The sequence below is a fragment of the Apteryx mantelli genome, chromosome 2 (genome assembly GCF_036417845.1).
Source record: "Apteryx mantelli isolate bAptMan1 chromosome 2, bAptMan1.hap1, whole genome shotgun sequence".
NCBI classification, from domain to species: Eukaryota; Metazoa; Chordata; class Aves; order Apterygiformes; family Apterygidae; genus Apteryx; species Apteryx mantelli.
The window spans coordinates 13710550-13724811 of NC_089979.1; positions in this window are offsets into that span (position 1 = coordinate 13710550).

Sequence of the window (14262 nt, forward strand, 5' to 3'; positions counted from 1 at the left end):
TGACTATATATACGATGAATATCAGGATCCAAAAAAAACTATTGATTGCTCATTTTTAAGCTGACTGCTCTGGACAATGATAAACTTCTACACAAAAATTATGTTAAAATATTTCCTCATGAAGGAACAGAGCCTTGTTTCTGCTCTCTGGCTGGTGCCAGAAGTAAATCTAGATATCATTGTATAATCTCCTTCTATAATTGTTTCCAACCACTGTTATTTAGGCTTATGGAATGTTCTTTATGTGCTTTTGACTTCAGCAGCACTTGGGAAAACACCATCACTATCCAGGCACAGATTTGCTGAGAGGACTTAAGATGCTGCCTCATCAGCACCACTCATTGTAGGGAACATGCTACAGGCTACACTACGCAGCAGTTGTTGCATGGACCTTTCCACCCAGACTGAGGCTCCATTAACACTCACAAAGATATTTACAGGCCGTAAGTGACAATTAAATGATATATATAAATAACAGAAGCACAAGACGGAAAAGGGACACCTGCTTCAAAGTTATTGTTGGAATGCTTCATAAAAGTGGATTTCAAATAATTTCTATAGGAAAAGAAAGTAACTTGGTTGTAAGGACACAGAAGAGCAAGAAATGGAATTATGGAATTATATACAGCCCTATAGACAACAAGAATTTGATCACGCTATGGTGAAACTGGGATTCTGATAAAGAATTACAAGAAAAAATGTACGATGAGGTCAGGAATGCTGAGCAGGGAAGGTGATATTCTGCAAATGCAATTTAGCATTGACTGTGCAACAGAAACATTAATAGGCAATAGAGATGAAAAAAAAAGGGCTTGATATAAACATTGTTGAAGAAGACGAGGGAAAGTACTTTGCAAAGGGAGAAGAAAAGGAGAGGAGGAGACCAAGACTGAAAATCTGGTTAATGGGGAGATATCACAGAATCACAGAATGATTGAGGTTGGAAGGGACCTCTGGAGATCACCTAGTCCAACCCCCCTGCTCAAGCAGGGTCACCTAGAGCATGTTGCACAGGATTGCGTCCAGGTGGGTTTTGAATATCTCCAGAGAAGGAGACTCCACCACCTCTCTGGGCAACCTGTTCCAGTGCTCTGTCACCCTCACAGTGAAGAAGTTTTTCCTCATGTTCAGATGGAACTGCCTGTGTTTCAGTTTGTGCCCATTGCCTTGCGTCCTGTCACTGGGCACCACTGAAAAGAGTCTGGCTCCATCCTCTTGACACCCTCCCTTCAGATACTTGTACACGTTGATAAGATCCCCTCTCAGCCTTCTCTTCTCCAGGCTAAACAGGCCCAGCTCTCTCAGCCTTTCCTCATAAGAGAGATGCTCCAGTCCCCTAATCATCTTTGTAGCCCTTCGCTGGACTTGCTCCAGTAGTGCCACATCCCTCTTGTACTGGGGAGCCCAGAACTGGACGCAGTACTCCAGATGTGGCCTCACCAGGGCTGAGTAGAGGGGGAGGATCACCTCCCTCGACCTGCTGGCAACACTCTTCCTGATGCACCCCACGATACCAGGCCTTCTTGGCCACAAGGGCACATTGCTGCCTCATGCTTAACTTGGTGTCCACCAGCACTCCCAGGTCCTTCTCCGCAGAGCTGCTTTCCAGCAGGTCAACCCCCAACCTGTACTGGTGCATGGGGTTATTCCTCCCCAGGTGCAGGACCCTGCACTTGCCTTGGTTGAACTTCATGAGGTTCCTCTCCGCCCACCTCTCCAGCCTGTCCAGGTCTCTCTGAATGGCAGCACGGCCCTCTGGTGTATCGGCCACTCCTCCCAGTTTGGTATCATCAGCAAACTTGCTGAGGGTGCACTCTGTCCCTTCATCCAGGTCCTTGATGAAGAAGTTGAACAAGACTGGACCCAGGACTGACCCCTGGGGGACACCGCTAGCTACAGGCCTCCAACTAGACTCTGTGCTGCTGATCACAACCCTCTGAGCTCTGCCATTCAGCCAGTTCTCAATCCACCTCACTGTCCACTCATCTAGCCCACACTTCCTGAGCTTGTCTATGAGGATGTTATGGGAGACAGTGTCAAAAGCCTTGCTGAAGTCAAGGTAGACAACATCCACTGCTCTGCCCTCATCTCCCCAGCCAGTCATTCCATCATAGAAGGCTATCAGATTGGTTAGGCATGATTTCCCCTTGGTGAAGCCATGCTGACTACTCCTGATCACCTTCTTTTCCTCCACATGCTTGGAGATGGCTTCCAGGATGAGCTGCTCCATCACCTTTCCAGGGATGCAGGTGAGGCTGACTGGCCTGTAGTTGCCTGGGTCCTCCTTCTTGCCCTTTTTGAAGACTGGGGTGACATTGGCGTTCTTCCAGTCCTCAGGCACCTCTCCTGTTCTCCACGACCTTTCAAAGATGATGGAGCATGGCTTAGCAATAACGTCTGCCAGCTCCCTCAGCACTCATGGGTGCATCCCATCAGGGCCCATGGATTTGTGGGTGTCAAGTTTGCTTAAATGATCTCTAACCCGATCCTCCTCAACTAAGGGAAAGTCTTACTTTCTCCAGACTTTCTCTCTTGCCTCCAGGGTCTGGGGCTCCTGAGGGCTGGCCTGAGCAGTAAAGACTGAAGCAAAGAAGGCATTCAGTAACTCTGCCTTCTCTGCATCCTTTGTCACCAGGGCGTCCACCCCATTCAGCAAAGGGCCCACATTTTCCCTAGTCTTCCTCTTGCTACTGATGTATTTGAAGAGGCCCTTCTTGTTGTCCTTGACATCTCTTGCCACATTTAATTCCAAACAGGCCTTAGCCTTCCTCGTCGCATCCCTGCATACTCTGACAACGTTCCTATATTTCTCCCAAGTGGCCTGTCCCCCTTTCCACTTTCTGTATACTTCCTTCTTCTGGTTGAGTTTTGCCAGGAGCTCCTTGCTCATCCATGCATGTCTCCTGCCCCCTTTGCTTGACTTCCTACTCATAGGGATGCACCGCTCTTGAGCCTGGAGGAAGTGATGCTTGAATATTAGCCAGCTCTCTTGAACGCCCCTTCCTTCTAGGGCCCTAACCCATGGGATTCCTCCAAGTAGGTCCCTGAAGAGGCCAAAGTTTGCTCTCCTGAACTCTAGGGTTGCGATGCTGCTTATTGTCCTGCTTCCTCCTCGCAGGATCCTGAACTCCACCATTTCATGGTCACTGCAGCCAAGGCTGCCCCCAACCTTCTCATCTTCAACAAATCCTTCTTTGTTTGTTAGTACGAGGTCCATCAGCACACCTCTCCTTGTTGGCTCCTCCACCACCTGTGTTAGGAAGTTGTCACCGATGCTCTGCAGGAACCTCTGGGACTGCTTGTGCCTAGCTGTGTTGTCTTTCCAGCAGATATCAGGGTGGTTGAAGTCCCCCATGAGAACCAGGGCCTGTGATTATGAGGCTACTTCCAGCTGTCTGTAGAAGGTCTCATCGACTTCCTCCTCCTGATCAGGTGGCCTGTAGTAAACACCCACAGCAGTGTCACCCATGCTAGCCTGCCCTTTAATCCTTACCCTTGAGGGTCAGTTCCCCAATATTTTAGGAAAGGGTGTCTGAGGATGCTCACATAGGATTATTAGAATAATTCAGGTTGGAAGGAACCTCAAGAGATTTCTAGTCCAACCTTATGCTCCCAGCTTGCACCACTGTTAAGAGCCTGGCTCCATCTTCTTCACCTCCTCATTGGTCCTGGCAGGCTACTATCAGGTCCACCTGAAGCCGTTTCTTCTCCAGGCTGAATAAATCCAGTTCCTTCAGCTCCTTCTCAGAAGACAAGTGCTCCAGCTCCTGACCATCTCGGTGGCCCTCTGCTGATCCTACTCCTGTTTGGCATTTCTTTCTTGTACTGGGAGGCCCCAAACTGAACACAGTTTCTAGATGTGGTCTAACAAATGCTGAGTAGAGGAGGAGAATTCCTTTCCTTAAACTATGGGCTACTCTCCTGTTCATATAGCCCTGGATGCTTTGGCCTCTTTGCTGCCAGGGCACACTGCTGGCTCCTGCTCTTGCTGTCTGCCTGGACACCCAGAGTCTTTTCTGCAGAGCTGCTCCCCAGCCAGTGAGCCCCCAGCCTGTACCATTGCAAGGGGTTCTGCCTTTCCAGCTGCAGGACTCGTCATTTGTCCTTGCTGAATTTCATAAGGTTGCTGTTGGCCCATTCCTTCAGCCTGCCTCATGCTCTCTGAATGGCAGTCCTGCTCTCAAGCCTATCAATTGTTCACCCCAATTTGGTGTCATCTGCAACTTCATCCATCCTCCTCCATGTAACTGATAAAGATGTTACACAGGACAGTCCCAGTGTATAGACCCCTGTGGCGCTCCACTTGTTGCAGGCCTCCAATGAGAATATGACCCATTAACCACTGCCCTCTGAGCCCAACCATCCAATAAATTTTTAACCTCTCTCGTTCCCCCATCTAGACTGTAACATCCCAACTTGGATACAAAAATATTGTGTGAGGCAGTGTCAAAAGCCTTCCTAAAGTCGAGGGAAATGGCTGTTCTCATGCACAACTCCAGTCATTTTATTACAGAAGGCAGTCAGGTTGGTCAGGCAAAATTTATCCCTGGCAAATCCACACTGACTGTTCCCAATCACCTTTTCTTCCTTCCTTCATGTGCCCAGAAATGTGTTCCAAGATGACTTGCTCCATGATTTTCCCAGGGACTGAAGTGAGACTTACCAGCTTGCAGTTTCCTGAATCATTCTTTTTGCTTTTTTTGAAGATAGGTGCAACATTTGCCATTCTCCAGTCACTGGGGATATCGACCATTGCATGACCTTTCAAAGATGATAGAGACTGGCCTTGCAAGGACATCAACCAGATCTCTCAGCATCCTTGGATGCTGCCCATCTGGTCCCATGGGTCTGGATTGGTCAAGTTCTCTCAAGTAATCCTTGACTTGATCTTCATCCACTACTGCTAGTTCTCCTTGAACCCTGCCTCTAAGTACAGAGGCCTGAGACATTTTGTTGGTGAAGACGGGACCATTGCAGAGATGGACTACCTCAGACTTATCTGCCCCTTAAATCACCTACCCCCTTCAGCTACAGTTCCATATTTACCTTGTTGAGCTTTTAACTACTAATGTAGCAGTAGCTACATTAGAGCAGTAGCTCATCTTGTTGCTCTTGGCATCCATTTCAAGCATCAGCTCCAGCTGAGCTTTTGCTTTCCCAACACAATCACTTCCAACAATACTTCCAGATACCTCCTGGCAACCTGTCCCTGCTTTCATCTCCTGTACACTGTTTTTTTGCATTGGAAATTACTCAAGAGTTTCCTGCTTAGTCAAGCCAGACTCCTCATACATATGCTTGTCTTCCTGCGTATTGGGTTGGACTGTCCTTCCACTCGAAAGATGCTGTCCTTAAAGACCTTTCCTGAGCTCCTTTGCTCTTCAGAGCTTCCTCCCATCTACCATACCAGTTCCCTGGATCAGGCAAAGTCTGATCTCCTAAAGTCCATTATCTGTATTCTGCTACTTGCCTTCCTCACTCACCTCAGGATCTTGACCTCCACTATTCCATGGTCATTATAGCCAATGCTACCATTGATTATCACATTCCCAGCCTGTTCTTCCTTGTAAGTGAATAGCAGATCCATCTGTGTGTCACCCCTGGTTGTCCTATGCAGCACCTTTATCAAGAAGTTATCCCTGACATTCTCCAGATATCTCCTGGATTGCTTGCATCCCATCATGTTGTCCTTCCAGCAGATGGCAGGGAAATTTTCTGCTGAGTTCAACCAAGAACTTTTCATAGGCTCTAGAAAAAGACCTGTTTTCATTGCCTGAAGATCTAGCTCAAGTGCAGCCTCTTAGATTGCAAACTGTTTAGTGTAGGGATGTGCTTGTACAGCATCTAGCAAAACAGGATGACAAGCTCTTGTCCATAATAAGGGCTCCTAAACCCACTGGTTATATCAATCATAAAATTGCCCAGTTCCCTTCTAGAGAATTAGTCAGGAACAGCCCAAACTTCTTATCCGTGTGTCATCATGAGTAAGAACAAAAAAGTCAGGAACAGGTGAGGAAATTATTCATGAACTTTGAGCATTTGTCTCTTCAGCTTTGCTAAACTGGGATATGATGAACTCAGGAACCTTCCACTTGCTGAGGACTCTGAATGGGGATGCTGGTGGGATCCTTTGTAAGACAATCTCTGTGGCTTGCTGGAGGAAGAATCTCTGATTCACACTTCACTGGTGGCCATAAGTCTCCTAATTTGATATAAATGCTCTCCTTAATTCCAGGTTATTAAGCCTATCAGGAAATAATTAAGCCTTTTTTTTTTTCCTTTTTTTTCCTGGCAAGAGATTTGCTTTGATCGGTAACCAGATGCTGGAATGGATTTGATTTAAAGTTTTCATGATATCAAGGATTGATAATCTGAGCTTTCTTGCTGCTGTCAGGAATATTTCCCAGTCAGCGAGCTGTGTCTGCAAGTTGTTACCAGCTGGTGATAGCTCTCAATTTGCTCTGGGAGGAACAGGACTTTGGCAAGCTTCCTCACAATATGAAAATGTGGTTATGTGGCAACAGGAATATCAAATAGTGGCTGTCGGTCTCCAATCAGTACTGAAGTTGTCAGCCACTGCGGAGACAGGGAACTGGCCAGCAGGAAGAGTTGGGCACCCTGGGGAGGGAGAGAGGAAGAGAGTGTCACAGTAGGAGAGTCTGGGGATGGGATGAGAGTGTAGCCAGGGAGTAGGATGAGAATAAGGGCTGGAACTGAGAGGTAGACAGGAACAGATCATGAGAGACAGTCAAAGAGGCAGGAAGAAAAGAGACGTCTCCATCTGCTCAGTCCCAAGGCTGCAGAGGAGCTGGCCATCCTCCAGGTTCCATGCAAGGCAGAATCTCAGCTGAGGAGCAACTCCCAGCAGAGGATCGTCCACTCTTGCCTCCCTACTGGAACAGGATTCCCTGAAGTTCACAGATTATTTTATTTGCTGGTGGTGTAGAGAGGACAGACTTCATTTCTGATTCCTCCACAAGGCAGCACGTATGTCTGGGTCCAGGCCGTCCATACAGCTCCATTTACTTTCAGGCATAAAACTATCCCAACCAAAGAGGCGGGCTCCACATCTTACTCTGGTGATGTTTTGCCATTGTGGACATTTAAGAAAAAGAATTTGGTATCTGCACAGTTAGCTGTGCTGTGCTGCCTTCATGCAAACTGGTCACTGCAATAGTAAGAGAAATAAATAACTGCTGTTGAGTTTGAGTCAGGACTGCAGAATGAGTTTATCTCTGTCATCATCAAGAAAAAGGCAATGTAAATTCTGCAGTCTAGATGGGGGGGGAACCTTTATATTTCATAACAGCAAAAGCTACATGGTAATGTAATAGTAACCAATACTGTGAGAAAGTTAATATCCCTGGTAGTTATAAAAAGAAGCTCTTGATAAAGTTTTATTTGATGACTCTACCTGATGTTACGTATCTGGCCAAAGCGTCAGCAGCACAATGCCCTTCTGGCTTTCTTCAAACTGTGAGATTTAACCCTGCTTGTGAGTATAATTAGGCAACAGATTCACGTTTTGCTAATTTGCACATTCACCTTTTGCCCGCACTACTTTGCTCATATTGGGAAATCCAATTCAAATTCAATCCTCCTTAGGTGGTATTTGATGAAACTCAACCAGATCTTAGCTGAGTATCTAGTTCAGTTTGGGAGATTGTTGTTCTTCAAAATTTCCCTTCGTTTCAAAAGGGTTTAGACATTTTTTGTGGAAAGCATTCAGAAGCATTTTTCCCTCTCCCATCACAGCTTTTACTTTCTTTGAAATCACATGACACCTCAGCGATCTGGAGGTAAAATACAGCTGTTGGAATGAAATGCATCCCATGCTGTGGACAGTGTAAATTTTAAGGAGAATTTATTGTTCAGCACACTTGTGTGGTGCACAGAAGATCCAGGCAAGAAAAACCCTGAACCTGCCATTCCAGGTTTAATCTGCTGTAGGATCATAGTTATCTAAGGGGAGAGAGCAGGGAGGTGGTCAAGGATTAATGGAGGTAGGGAGAAAAGGAGCTATAAAACTTTCTGCAATCTACAGACAGAAGTGCAGGTCTGAAGGTTTAGAGCACAAAGGAGGGATTTCAGGCCTGCTCCCAAATTCCATTTTGTTTGAACATTTTGTAAACAGATATGTGAAATCTTCAGCATAACAAGGGGTGATGGATAGACATTGCTGAAGACTGTGAGTGGTTTAGGAGTCAAATACCCTTTTGAAGAAATGATCTAGGTATCCAGGGGAAGGCGAGACTGACTTTTTAGCAGATTTAGATATTGCCTAGTGAAGTGATGCAACACATAAAACCTACGAGCGCAGGCCTAGAGGAATTCCCAGTGCCGTGAACCCTGGCTCCATGCTATCTAGCTCTCTGGAGAGAGCGTGGGGAGCATTAAATACCTAGGGAAGGATCTTCTGGGTTGTGGCCAACTGTGCTGGGAGCTGCTAGACCAGCCGCAACAAACGCAGAGGCCCGAGGGCTTTGAGTGCTAAGGAGACCTTTTTACACCAGCCCAACAAGCTGCTCAGACAGCCTAGGACCCAGCTGCTAACACCAGCTCCTGCTCTTGTCTTGCATTTATAGCCTGGTTTTCTGCACTCTCAGCTAACCTGTGTGTGCCTCTGCTTTCCCTCCCCTCACTGCTGGTTTGTGTCCTGCAACCCCTCAGCAAGACCTCAGGTCTTCGGGGGAAGACAGACAGCACAGAGCCTGGTGCATTCACTTTGCATCAGAAACCCAGGCAGGCAAAGTCTTGTACTAAAAATGCCTACCCTACTCTCCATTTCTTCTTTGAAATCTTCTCATTCCAGACATTTGACTAGTCTAGGGTCAAAGCAGACTAAAACAAACAAAACAAAACAATCAAAGCAACTTGAAGACCTGTTCAAAATAGTCCTCAGGGGAAGGTTTCTGTAAGGCAGTGCTAATTCTTTACTTTCCTCACATACAGCATCAAAAGCAACAGTATGTTTCTTATCTTCCCCACTCCATCAAAGTAACTGAGATAAGGAGGAAGAGCCACACTCCCTTCACTTATGCCACAGTGAAATTTGTAGCATTTCTCACTGTCCCTGGAGTCAAATTGATTTATTAAAAATGATCTCTACCTCCAGCAGGTATAAACAGAAAGTTCCGACTTTCCAGCCACGGAGATTTTTGGGGGAATATCGTTCACTTTGGAGCTGTATTAAACTTGGTAGCATTTATATTGTGCCAGCATGCCTAAATCAGTTGACTTGAGGCCAATGGGTATACATGGATAAAATCCATGCTCAGACTAACATATTGATAGAAAACTGCCTCATTTTGGTACAGTTCATTTTGTTCTGTAATATGCTATGCCAATATAAACAATTTGCTACCAGTATAACTGCCTGTTCCCTCGGGTATTTTCTGTGTTGCTGTTTCAATTATACCACTGTAGTTAAAAGTGGCAAAACTTTCAAATACAGACAAGCCCCTTTAGAGGGAAACCGACCTGCCTGCCAAATAGGAATTTGTATTGCTCAAATAAACTCTACACAAACAAGATATTCAAAGGCTTCCAGGCAATAAACGTCAATGATATTAGTTCATGGACTGCCAGTCAGTGAGGGCCAGCTGTACAAAGGCAGTTAGGGGCCTAAATATGGAGATGCAGCAAGTGGAGTCTGCAAAACTGCCTAAGCAGTTGAGGTGGCTAGATCCCATCAGCTTTCATTAAGTGTGTATAGACACATGAATATCTTTGTAACTCTGCCTACAAGCATGTATTTCAGCAACAGACTAACATAATGCTCTGATAACAGTATTATATACCCCTAATATTCACTACTAAAAGTGTTCTAAAGTAAAATATGAGCATTATTTGAAGATACCTAAGATGACAAACCAGCATATCTAGCTAAAATTTCTCAACACTACAGCTTTTTGGGAAGCAATGGAAGCATAGCACAAAGCTCAGGGTACGATTTAACAAAAAGATGGTTAGGCCCACTGGGAAAGTCTTGTAATTCATAAATATATATAACCACATCCCCAAACTCTTTGCTTTTTGTGGTAAGTCCTTGAAGTGGTAGGATCATTATTTTTTTGTACAAGAGATTATTTAGGTACTCCTAGTTACAGCAATATCCTGCTGCAACCATGCAACCTTGTCTTTCACCAGTATTTACTTGGCAGCAAATTTTTTCCTAGGCTGACTATTTCTAAGTGTGCCATTCCTATTATCTGACCAGTCTTCTTTCTCACCATCAACTTCCAGTGCAAGCAACCCGTCCCGAGTTTCATTGTCCCAAGCTACATCTTCAGAGAAAGACAGAGGAATCTTTGTGATTGGTTCTGGGTATTGTGTCTCCAACAGTCAGCTGGGACAAAACCTGAAAGGCAACATGCAATACCCAGGCAGCATTTTAGAGAACAGCATGAAACAATGCAGTCACTTAGATTAGGAGATAAAGCCACTGATCTGAAGATTCCCTGTAGTGAGAGGACATATACAGTCAGAATATTACTCTCTCCCTCCTTTTCCCCATGTACACATTGCACAAAAAGCAAGCTTCAGAAGAAGCACCAGCCCCTTCTGTTCCACCTTTTACTCCCTTCTCCCCAGCTACTTGTATGGAGAAGGCCTTAGCAGAGAGATGATGAAGGATTGTAGCATGACTGGAGTGATCTCTGCTAGCTCCCCATCCCACCTCCGCTCAAGCCCATCTCTGGAACTGTCAAGCCATGTGCACATGAGACTCCCCCTTCAGCTCCTACCATCTGCTCCTTTCTCTAGTCCATGCAGGAGTTCCTCTCTTCCATGCTGCAGCCTCTTCAAGGCAAACCTGACCAGTCAACCTGTGAGGTTCACCATACCAGTGAACTGCATGACTGATCAGTTCCTGGTCCTAAAACCTAAGCTGTGCAAGCACATCAGCTGCACAGTGAAACTGCAGAAGGATGCCTCAGTTGCATAAAAACAGAGTGATCCTTCATCAGTGGGACTAGGATTGAGGCTCAAATTAGCATGCCTGTGTCCCTGTGGCAAAGATTGCCCAACCCAGAATTGCTCTTACAGTGAAAATATCCTGGTGCCTGCAACACTGTTGAAGTGAACAAAGCAAGAAAGCACCATATTTGGGGTGGGAAAGAAAGGCAGGTGTGCGGACTCGATAACCTCTCAGGTTCCTTTCTATCCCACTTGCAAGTATTCTGTGCTGTGGGAAGTAAATCCTGGCGCACACAAGAGCAAGCCTTCTGCTATATTTATTGGCAGAGTTTGAACAACCTCTGTTCTCTTCTCCATAACAGCTCATGTACTACTGACAGCAGTACTGTGGTTCTCATGTACCAGCTGTATTCCAGCATTAGAGGTCACAGCGAGCATTAAACAATGAAGGTTCAAAACAAAACGTTAGCTTGAACTTTTTTTTAAAAAGATGTTCTCACTGAAGGACATGCATCCCAAGATATTTAAGTGCAGCTCTTTCTCTCCTACTATGTCTCATTTTGCCTAGGGGAAGGGGCCCCATAAGAAGATGATTCCAAATAAAATATCCTAATTTTTATCCCCATCTGATGTTTTCACTTGCAAATTCCCCAGCCAATTGTCTGCTCTAAGAAAGATCAGTGCCTGTATTCAGTAATGGATTCAGTATTAGTGAAGATCTGCTGGGAGATTTTCAAAGTATGCTGGTGTAAGTGCTCTCTATGGTAATGGTTTAGCAAGAGCACAGCTTTACCATTGCTAGATATCTTTGAAACAGAATAGACTCATTCTCCTATTACATTTGCCTCAAAAATCTGGTGTCAAACTGCTGAGATAAAAAACAGAAACTACCTCCCCATAAGGTCATTTTGTTTTGCAAGTCTATATCTCTTGTGGTGCATCTATATTAGCATTTCGTCAGATTTATGCTTTTGAAGCAAATTTCATCATTGCCTCTTACTACACTTTTGTTCACCTTGTGCAGAAACCTCACACTGAGTGATCGAAATTCCATTCAGATGAAACTGAACTAGAAGAGGCCTTCCAGGAGTAATCTACTCTGATTATCATGGGTACTATGGGAACAGATTAGAGCTAATGATCAGACTCCCCAAAATGCAAACAGTTTGAGCATCAGATCCTGAGCACCAATTATTTCGTACTGTAAATCTGTTTCAGTGGACTCTACTAGGTGCTAATATGGACATTGCTCTTGCTGGGCTCCACTGCATCTTTCTTCCCCTTCTCCCTTTTTTTCTTTTTGTGTCACACAGTCTTTAATTCTTGTCTTATAATCTGTCATACAGTTTCTATTTAACAAAGCTCTATAGAGAGATAATTGTCCCTTTCTTATTCTCAGTGTTGTGACATTTCCAGCTAATATTTTCTGTTCTCCCTTGCTCTAAACAGTTTTTGTCAACTTATAGCATTTAAGTCTTTCCCACTAAACTTTTCAGGCCTACATTTATGTCTGAAGAAGTCTGAATCTTCTAATAATTCAATGGCAAGTCTGGTTCTGAGTAATATTCAGTAGTAAACATGAAAGGACATCAAATATATGTACAGAGTAGGTATTTGGTGGACTAAAATGACTTCTCTTGGAAGAGACTTGGGGCTAAATTTGAATACTTTTATGCCCCCCCCAATCTGTAAAATTTGATGACTCACAACTTAAGACAGGGAGAAGATAACAATTACCTGTGTGGGATAAGGAACACTGTTCTCAAACACATCAGGGATGAATTTTAAAATATGTTCAATAACATGAAAAAATCTTTTAAAATATGGCTTTAAGTGGATAATTCATCCCATTTACCCTTTGACAACTAAAATTAAGAATCTGAGTCTCTTCTTTGGAGAAAAGAAATAGGTGCCACCGCATGATACTTCAGCCATCTAAAATCTGAACCATCGTTTGGAGATGCTTGTGTTTCTTAATTAAGTATGTTGGTGCCCAGGGAAACTAGGCTCATGGTCCAGATTCTGTCTGAATCCCTCACAAGTGACCTGTCTACTGACAAACAAAAAATGTCAGCGTAGACTTGCACCAATAAGAAATTAAATAGTTTCAATTTCTGATATAACATTCTTCTCTTTTCATCTAGTTTCTCTAGCAGTGTGGACAGGAAAGTGGTTCTGTCAGATATGTATTCCATTTACTGCAGCTTTGATAACAAATATTGAAGAATCAGGTTTAAAAAAAGGCTGGGAGAACTTTGAAAGATTCTGCATTCAGGGATTCCTCAAGAAGAGACTTTTTTGTATTTATTACTTCTAAATAGAAGTCAACATTGCAGCTTTGACAATATTATCCATAAAAGATTGAGAAAAGAGCTACTTAAAGAGTACATCACACCTGGGATACCAAGATACTAATGCAAAGAGTCATTTCAGCCAGCAAACCAGAGCTTAGGATACCAGGGTTCAGCTCTCCAGGCTACTAGAGACTTTTGTGTGACCTTGGAAAAATTATTTATGCTTAGCCTTCAGAGCATGTAGGCAACTAACTATTCTTGAAGATCTTTGGTCCTTCAGCTACTGTTGTGTAAAGTGGAAGTAGCAAGACTTCTTTACATAAGAAGGGTATTTTAAGTTGTTCAGTAGGGCAGTAGTGTTCTAAGACAGGGAATCGCTCATTGCGTTGTGATTGTGATGTTATGACTCTACAGCTGTCAGACACAGGGTCTGCAGGAAACTTGACTGTGCCTGCCAGAATTCGTTCAAGTGGAAACTGAGTTGCAGTAGCATTATCTGATTAAGTAGACGCTTACTCTTTGGCATTAAAAAACATTTTGAATTAACAATATATATTTTTTCTCAAGACCACCAAGACAGTAGGATCTGCATGAGGGCTAACTACTGATCTCTGACATACACAATTGTGCAACAACATCTGAGCAAGGTTTGCCAAACCTCATGGTTTTACGTATGTTTCAGATAGTGCCAGAGATTCTTCTTCCAAGTCCATGTTTTATTTTACAATAATTCTGCGCTTAGGAACCTGGACAAAGGCCACAAGAAACTTGAAATCCAGAAATTAAGTCCAGAGCAAACAATAGACAGAGTCAAGCTCCCTCACACTGGCCTGTTGCTGGCATAGAAGTGTCATAGCAGTAGTATGAGTCCAATCCTGTGTGAATACTCCTACTATTTTATCTCAATGGTTAGCTAAGGGTATGCCTATCAGGATTGCTTTAAAGCCAAGATCATACCCATGTTTAGAGAAGAGTTTCAAAGATGCCGAAGTCTCTATAAAATGTGAATTTGATTCCTGCTCCTCAGTAGAAAGGCCTCGCAATCTGTAAA